The sequence below is a fragment of the Asparagus officinalis genome, chromosome 3 (assembly GCF_001876935.1).
Source record: "Asparagus officinalis chromosome 3, Aspof.V1, whole genome shotgun sequence".
NCBI classification, from domain to species: domain Eukaryota; kingdom Viridiplantae; phylum Streptophyta; class Magnoliopsida; order Asparagales; family Asparagaceae; genus Asparagus; species Asparagus officinalis.
The window spans coordinates 33,096,416-33,105,360 of record NC_033796.1 but is presented as its reverse complement, the minus strand read 5'-3'; the positions used below and the strand labels follow the sequence as shown (position 1 = coordinate 33,105,360).

At 34.9% G+C, this 8,945-nt stretch overlaps 1 long non-coding RNA gene across 4 annotated transcripts; it reads left to right on the top strand.

The window, feature by feature from the left end:
- On the top strand, positions 340-8,672 carry LOC109833693. 4 transcript variants are annotated; one of them, XR_002245323.1, is made up of 5 exons: positions 340-661; positions 792-829; positions 4,515-4,563; positions 6,024-6,067; positions 8,341-8,672. It is a non-coding gene; the product is annotated as an uncharacterized LOC109833693 (long non-coding RNA). The 4 variants fall into 4 exon arrangements; XR_002245325.1 differs by lacking the exon at positions 4,515-4,563 and adding an exon at positions 1,476-1,554; XR_002245326.1 differs by lacking the exon at positions 4,515-4,563 and adding an exon at positions 1,476-1,573.

Here is an 8,945-nt window from a genome sequence, read left to right as displayed (position 1 = left end):
CCATTCCATTCCCGTTATTACACTTTCCAAACGAGGTAAAATAACTTCCCTTTGATTTATCTTACTAGTTTCCCAAACAAGTTTTAGAAATTCCCTTCCCTTCCCTTCCCTTAACTTACTTCCCTTCCCTTAACTTAACTTCTCCTAAGTTTCCCCTAACTTCCCTTCCACCCCTCCAGATCCATACATACCTTAATTCTTATTTTGCCTTCTCTCTCTCCGATTCTTCCTCTGCCGCTCCGCCCCCCCGCCTTTTCATCTCTGATTCTTCCGTTTCTGAACCACTAGAGAAACAGATGAATCCTCCTGCCTCTTCAACCGCCCCCCCCCCCCCCCCGGCCCCCGCTCCCTCATTTAACCGTCCTCCCTCTGCCGCTCCCCACACCCGCCACCTTCTTCCTCCTTCCGATTCTTCCTTTTCTCAACCCTGCCCCCTGCCCCTTCCTCTCCGATTCTTCCATTTCTCCACCCCCCCTTACCTGCCTCTCCTCTTACCTCAATTTCGTCAGTTTTTCAACCCCTCATTTTTTGCCGTTATTATAAACGGTACTAACTTCTAGGGCTTTACATATATTCACTGAAATTTTAGGTTTTTTTGTGCTTGTATAAATAACGTACCGATTCAGTTTGGATGGAGTAAAGACAATGTTCATTTTCAATTGTAAGTTGTGTTTACTCTTATTATTGTTATCATTACTATTTCCCTGTTCTTATTTCTTACTCTCTGGTTGATTGGTTGATTGGATCATGACTTACCTTCTTTTTTTTGTATTGATGATTGATGATGTCAGGAATCTGAGGTTGATAGGACGAGTACAAAGCTATCAAGGTAAATTTAATTTTTTTGTTATCTCTGTTATCTCGAGCTTTTTTTTTTATTTACTTATTGTTGAACAGTTACGTATGGGCTCGACCATTGGGCAGAGTCTTAGCTATTTGACCTCTTTAATTATGCATTTCAGATTTTTATAGAGCATTACGTATAAGATTGATTCAAATCCTTATAGAGTCTGGATAATATTGAAAGTATCTGTAGAAAAAAAATGTGAAGAGAGGAGATCATTAAATTATATCAACTGAACTAGACCAATGAAGAAAAAGCCAAGGAAGGTATGGATGAAATGTGTACCAGAGTCTCATACACATTGATGTCCAAGAGTTCTAGATGCTCATACTAAGATATATAAAGTTATCTTAATTCTAACCATGCTAAATATGTTTATATAATACAGTTTCTGCTGAAATTTTGTATTATGACCTTCTGTGGTATGGAACTGCGGATTATAGAAACTGTTCAATATTGTAAGAAGGGTTTATACATTATTATTTTTGTTCGTACGCATATGCATCCACAGTCCCGGGGGTATTTAGTATTACTGCATTAGTAAGATACATCACAATGTAAGTTAATGTAATCTGAAATAACAAGATTACAAGGAAATTTAATTTTTTAATGTTGTGTTTTGGTACTGCAGGATGTAAAGTGGAAATATCTGTTCGACTCATTTCATTTTAAGTGAAAGAATAAGGATAAGTGGTCTGCCACACATCAAAGTGAGAATATCAGAGATGGGTACATAATGTTGATTTCATTTGCCACCGACTTATTCGTGGGATTTTACCCAATGTTGGTTGTTTTAAAACGATGATGTGAACTCAGTACGCTGCCGATCTTCAGGCTTAGCTGACATCTATTCTTTTGCCAAAGTTAGTCTTTCAATTGAACCTTAACTGCCTTGGAAAAGCGCACACGCTTTTCAACTATTGAACTCGTATCCCACTTACCCCCTTACCTATTTTTCATCCCACTTTGCCCCCTAAAACTACTAATTAGTCTCTTGCAGGCTCATATTTATAACCCAAGCTTGCCCTTTGTTATACCTAGCCATACAAGTTACAAGGCAGAATGACTAATTAGTAGGGTCTGTAGCTTTCAGTGTAAAAAGCCATGGTCAAAACCATTTGATCATAATCACAACATGTATGGGATGCAACACTTTTGGCATGCACATTCAAGCACTGAAATCCTTAGGTGCACACATATCTCTACACACTTTTACTACCTTTTCGTAGGTAACATGGCTTTCGATAGGATGCCAGTCTTATGCCTTAGAATCAACATGTACAAGAACAAGAAGACATGTGCCAGTCTTGTCCTTAACTAAAATATAACACTTAATATATTTTATTGCGTAATTATTCTCACTGCAAGCACATAACCCTGTAAGTTACTTTTTACTCAAAATTAATTAGTAAAAGCATCTACATATTGAACCCCATTACATATTATCTTTTTCTAGGCAAGTTTATTTTCTTTTTAGTTGAAATAACACCATATTATAAAAATGACTTGTTGATGCAATAGAGATACATTGATGATTTACCCAGGGGTTTGTGCATCGATGTTTTATCTAGGGGTTCGGTACATTTCAATTTTTGTTTAAAATACAGCCAAGTGCTTGTTTAATCTGGCCACCTCACAGTTTATACTATTGTTGATGCAATAGAGATACATTGATGATTTATCCAGGGGTTTGTGCATCGATGTTTTATCCAGGGGTTTGGTACATTTCAATTTTTGTTTAAAATACAGCCAAATGCTTGTTTAATCTGGCCACCTCACAGTTTATACTAATTAGGCTTCCTGTCCTATTTGCCCCTTGTCTATTTGGATACAAGTCCCTTGAAACTATTAAGCTTTTGAAATAAGTCCTCCATCCACTTAACCCATTTTATAATCTAAAAGAACTTGGCTATTGATTTCCTTTTTTTTCATTTTTTGCCTTGTACCTATCCTCTTGCTGAGGTAAGGAATCCAATGTATCCTTTGAACCCATTGAAAACTGGCTTTATCTTGCTAATGTTTTGAAAGTCCCTCCAATTTAAAGTCCCTAACAACCCCTTTACTTTAGTTGGGTTAAGTGGATGGGAACTACCTTTTTTTTGGTGGGGGGTGGGGGGTCAATTTAAAGTCCCTAACAGCCCCTTTACTTTAGTTGGTTTAAGTGGATAGGAACTACCTTTTTTTTTTGGTGGGGGGTGGGCGGGTGGGAACTTTATGTTTTTGAGAGTTGTATTCAAATATGATGATTTGGGAGACTTGTATCAAAATAGGCGAGATTCAGGGAATTTGTGTCAAAAATACGATGATTTGGGGGGATTTGTTACCAATACATGAGAGTTGAGGGAGCACTATTTCAATATATATGTTCAGACCTATATGACATCCTGTCTTTTCTCTAAACTGTTAATCTGACGGTAGTTTGATCACTGTTAGCTTCTGTGTACACAGGCCACATCTGAAATTGGTTGATGCTGTCACCGTTATCCTTTCTCCAGCATGAGGATTACACTACCCTTTTACTAAGATTCTGAATAAGAAAGTGAATTTCTGATGTCACCCATGAGAGCATAATTTGCTCTCAGTTTATGGTAAACTTTAGTGTTGGCATAATTTGCTCTCAGTTTGCGCTAAACCTTAAAGTTGGCTATGTGAAGAAGGACTGTTTCGTTGGCCTGTGTCATAAATGTTTGTTTCTTGTGCCATTTTCCAGATTCTTAACTTGGCCCTTTAAATCCTTATTATTGACTTGGTTAAAGCTTCATATCTTTGCCTTTTTGCCTTTTTTTCATTAGAGATAGTTCTGTACTTTTTTTCTTTTAGCTGTGGGGTTGTTTCATAAAAGAAGAGGGCCTTGAAGTTCATTCCCTTGTATATATCTGAAGGCTTCATAATTATTAATTATAGTTCAAAACAGATGTTTTTTCGTTTTGGGAGGAAAACCAGTGATGCTCACTAATTTTAATGACTATTTTTAATATTCATTAGGTATTATTGCCGATTTCTTCTTTGTGATTGTACAATTTGAAAATAAGCTTACTGTTAGTCATTTGTTTCTTAATGCTGTGCAACTAGGTTTACATTCAGCCTTTGTACTCTGCACTTGTTGTATTTTTCTCTCACACACATGCACATTCAGGCACTCACATTCTTATGTGCACACCTATCTCTACACACTTTTACCACCTTTTCCTGGCTTTATGGAATGCATATTATGAGGCTCATTGGTAATTTACCACCAAAAACTTTATATATGGAGCAACTTCATGTTTGATTCTTGTTCAGGACATGCTGCAGGTATTCAAAGCCTCAAAAGGCTCTTGAACTTTTTTTTTGGAAAACCTCTATTTGTTTGGACCAATAATCTGCATTCTCCTAAATAAATACTATATGTATACAGTGTATAATGTCTTTAATTTGCGCTATTCAAGAAATTAGAATTTCAAAGATCCTATGACTTCAAGTATGGATATTATCCACCATAGGAAGTGCTTAAAGGTGAGAAAATTATTTTTAATTATTGAGCTAACAAAACACTAAACTGCTTACCTAAGTTTGGACCGAAAAGTGAGTCAAGCTAACATAAGTGGCCTATATAGGAAATTCCACAAGTTGATGGACTACCATTACGATTAGTTTTGATCGTAATTAACTTTTTCTTTTTTTCATGTAGTGCTTGGAGGTGTAGGGATTCAGGTTCATAGGAGAACCCATCTAGCAAGGTATTACTGAACACAAGGAAATGTTTTAATTTCCTAAGTTACACATAAATTTAGAACATTATAAAGGTGAATTAATCCTTTTTGTTAGAAATTCTTAATTGTCCTAGAGCAATTGCCATATTAGAATGTAATTAGTTAAAAGTAACAAATACGAAAGAGTACCAATCCTTTTATCCAGTTTTAAACTCTTGGAGTGCCATGACTTTACGTCTCAAAATGGAAAGGAAAGGTTGAAAAATGTCATAAAGTTGTAATATTAGCTTGAATACTTGAGTTCTTCTGCAATTAGGTGAAGTCATTGAAAGTACTGTAATATATGATGGACACACGTGAAAGTCTACCTTACATGTAATTTGGAAATAGTTTTAATGATAATAACAGGTTTACGAGGATTTATAGCTAAACTCCACACGCCACAACATTGCTAAGTATATTTCAATTGAAATTGACATAATCCTTCCATTTAACAATACTTCCTTGCTTTATCATGACATAGGGTTCGCGGCAACCGATATGATCTCTAAAGTGTCAAGACTTATATTATAGCTATATTAATAATTCTTTTCATGGTTTCATAACAGATGTTGAAACGCACAACATGCAAATTAGTTCCCAAACCATATGAGTTTAAAACTTTTGCTAAGGACAACAAAATTATTAAAATTTTATCAAGTGACGATGAAGGCGAGAAAAAAAAAGATGTTAAATGAGGGTCACTCAACCAACAAGCAATGATACTTCAGCTCGACTATATGATGATGAAGAAGAACCATCAATTGAGGAGTATTATGATGATGATGAGGAAAGCTCTTACGAAGTTAACAAAAAAATGAAGGTTGAGGATTCAGATGCTGATTACGTCCCTAGCGAAAATGCTCGTACTACTGCTGAAGTTAATGCTGCTAAGATCAAAGACGAAGAAGAAGCGGATAAAATGTTTACTGAAGCTATGAGCATTCTAGAAGCTATTTGGAAATTTCGTGAGGACAATAAAAAATGAGTTGAGACGAGTCTTAGAAAAATAAATATCAAGTCAATAAAATAAATTTAGGTCTATGAGTTTGTGAATCGCAGTGTTGGAAAATTTTATAAGTTTCTGTTGTTTTTATTAGCTTTAATTATGTTACAAAAAACTTATGCTTAGCTCTTTATGTTTCTTTAGCATGAACTTTATGAATGATATGGTTTTGTGTTAAATACGTGTGGTCTATTTTGTCTGCTGCATCAATGATATTTCAATTTTATTCATTTATGATTTATGATTATGATAAGATATGGTTTTCAAATTTATTAGTTTATCTTCAGAGCTTCACAATTTTTTGGCCGTTGTGTATCTAATGTTTCTTTCTATATGAAAAGTCATGACCTTTTATAGGTCTTTAGTATAAAATTGAACAGTCGCTACCTTGAAAATTTGCATAAGGGATGATACTAACTTTATATTTTTGTTTTTTTTCTAGGTATAAGATTAATAACAACCAATAACTACAACAAGGAAAACAAGGTACATTTCCTTTCAAAAGTAATGCTTTATATAGTTTGTATAGTAATTATAACAATAGTTTTATTAGTGCTACAATTACTATGTTAACTTAATTGTATCTCTCTTTTGAAAAGATTCATAATGTTTCATCTGTATTTATGCTTTTATGAGGTTAAATAAAAAAAACTTATGGTAGATTCCTCAATTGTTTTATAACCAAACCTGTACACATTTAAATAATATTACTAGAATTAGTTAATTTTAGTGAGTTGTGAGTATTGCTTTAGTCAAGAGCTGGTTGTATACGGATGATATTCAGACACGCTGTCAGGTTCTATCAAGCGGGTTCCTTTTGTACTCAGAAGGATGTGTAGTATGAAACGCACCAAATGGATGAATAAGCAATAAAGACATATGAAGTTCCAAATTTTTTATACAATAGCAGATACTGCTGATGCATTCTTTTGACATCCCATGTGTTCCTTCTTAGTTTGGTTCTAATTGAACTGGGCCGAATGATAAAAGACAATTGTTTCATAACCAAACCTGTACACATTTAAATAATATTACTAGAATTAGTTAATTTTAGTGAGTTGTGAGTATTGCTTTAGTCAAGAGCTGGTTGTGTACGGATGATAGTGCAGACACGTTGTCAGGTTCTATCTAACGGGTTCCTTTTGTACTCAGAAGGATGTGTAGTATGAAAGCACCAAATGGATGAATAAGCAATAAAGACATATGAAGTTCCAAAGTTTGTATACAATAGCAGATACTGATGATGCATTGAGGAGTACTTGTCATCCTCATCCGCGAAATCTTCCTCGTCTCGCAAATATAGGAAGATTTCGAAAACTCTCAAGTCTGTAGTGTCAATGAAGACCGCAGGTGAAAGTTCTTGCCCGGATGTTGCTAAAGAATCTACCTGCAACATCTCATAAAAGACAATGCAATCTTGAAGTCTCCTCAAGTAAAATGGGACTACGGATAAAATCAACCAAAGTCTGCCGGAGTACAACTTTCACGTAATATAATATAGTGTAACGTGATGGGATATTATTTAATTTAATTTTTACGTAATATCACAATTTTTCCAACCTCAAATATAATAGGCATCATCAATATGAGATGATATATCTAAAGATTTAAGAAAATGGGTCCCTTTGGATGATGCAACCGATAATATAAGTAGAGACTTCGATCTTCCATCTGATCAACTGTCCGATAAAATATTGACCCCTGTCTCTTTCCACTGATCTCTCAATCTTTTACAAAAATTTTCATGTACTTCTCCTTTGATTTTCTCTAAATGAGCTGAATCTCAAGTCCTCATAACTTGAAGCTATATAACCAGACCCACATTCTGCAATTGCATCGATCATATCTTGGTAGTAACTGGATTGAGCAGCGGTAAAGTGAATAGAATTGTGGAAGAAAAACCGAGCAATCTTTTTATCAGCTTCATCATGTTTTTGCTTCTGAATATCATCTATAATTGTTAGGCAAGTGCTTTCATGTTGCCCGCTAGATTCACCATTGTTGTTAACGTGAAAAGCTCCGCTAGCAGAAGAACTACTATGAGAGCCATCAAATGGCTATTCACCATTGTTGTTAACGTGAAAAGCTCCGCTAGCAGAAGAACTACTATGAGAGCCATCAAATGGCTCGTCTGTTTTGAGCTTTCTTTTACCAGAAATTCACTATGGGGTGCATGTGAAGACTCGAGTTTTGGCAACTTTTTTCCAGGACCTTATGCTAGCAAAAGCTCTATATTTTTATCTCTATTTCCAATTTTTTGTATGTGATTCATGTTGTCTCTGGAAGCTTCTAACATATGGTATTGAAGTGTATTACATGTATAATTGGAGGTAGCAAAATGCAGTTAAATTTCATGTTGTATATGAAAGTAATGTTATTGAAATATGTGGTGCTTCCTTGTAATTTAGGCTACATTTATGAGTGCAGACCAAAATCATTTCCGCTTCTGTACTACTGTTGTGATGGGAAGTGATGCTTGATGTCATTATAGATATTATACTGTGATTAATTAGAGATGAGAGTTCATTAATGTACACATGCTTGGCAACCAGCACTTGTCAAGTAGTAAAGTACTTTGGATCACGGAAAGAAAGCTCCTTGAAAATAATTTTTTGCATGAGTTTCACCTCGTTCTATAATATCTTCAATGCTCGAACATTTATGTTCCCATATCGTGTTAAATAGAAACATTGATATCCTATTATCTATTAATTGGTCTATTACTTTGCCTCTTGATCTTTTTAATTATTATCCTGCAGGTCGTCTTCGGCGGGGTTAGATGCAGATCCATTTGAGGAAGCTACCTTTGCCCTGAAGGTTGGCGAGATTAGCGACATCATGGATACTGACAGTGGAGTCCATATCATCTTGAGGATCGGTTGATTGCTATAGATGTCTTGATCATCTAATAACTTTCTATGCTTTCTTTAGTTTGATATGGTGCCTTCATCTTGTTATTCTTGAGCGACCGCAATACATAAGATTTGGTGTAATCATGAGTGAAATTTGTTTCTTAAAGGCAGCAATTCAACATTTTAATGCTAAATGATATATTGATGACTTGATAATTTATAATAAACTGACTTTGATCTGGCTTCTGGTTTTTTGTTGGTAAATATCTGTTGCAAGTCACTTATTCTTGCATTTTTATTCCGACATATTAAAAATTTAAACTATTGTAGTCTTTTACTGTGCATCACGTTCAACGCACGTATTGCATACTAGTAAATTACTAAAATCATGATTCTTTGTAATGGGATGCATTATTTGAATTATCACATCTTATGTCAAAATATTAGTGACCCCAGTAGGTTAATGATTACCTTTAGACGTAGGTATGGTCAACTCCTTTGGATAAAATTTG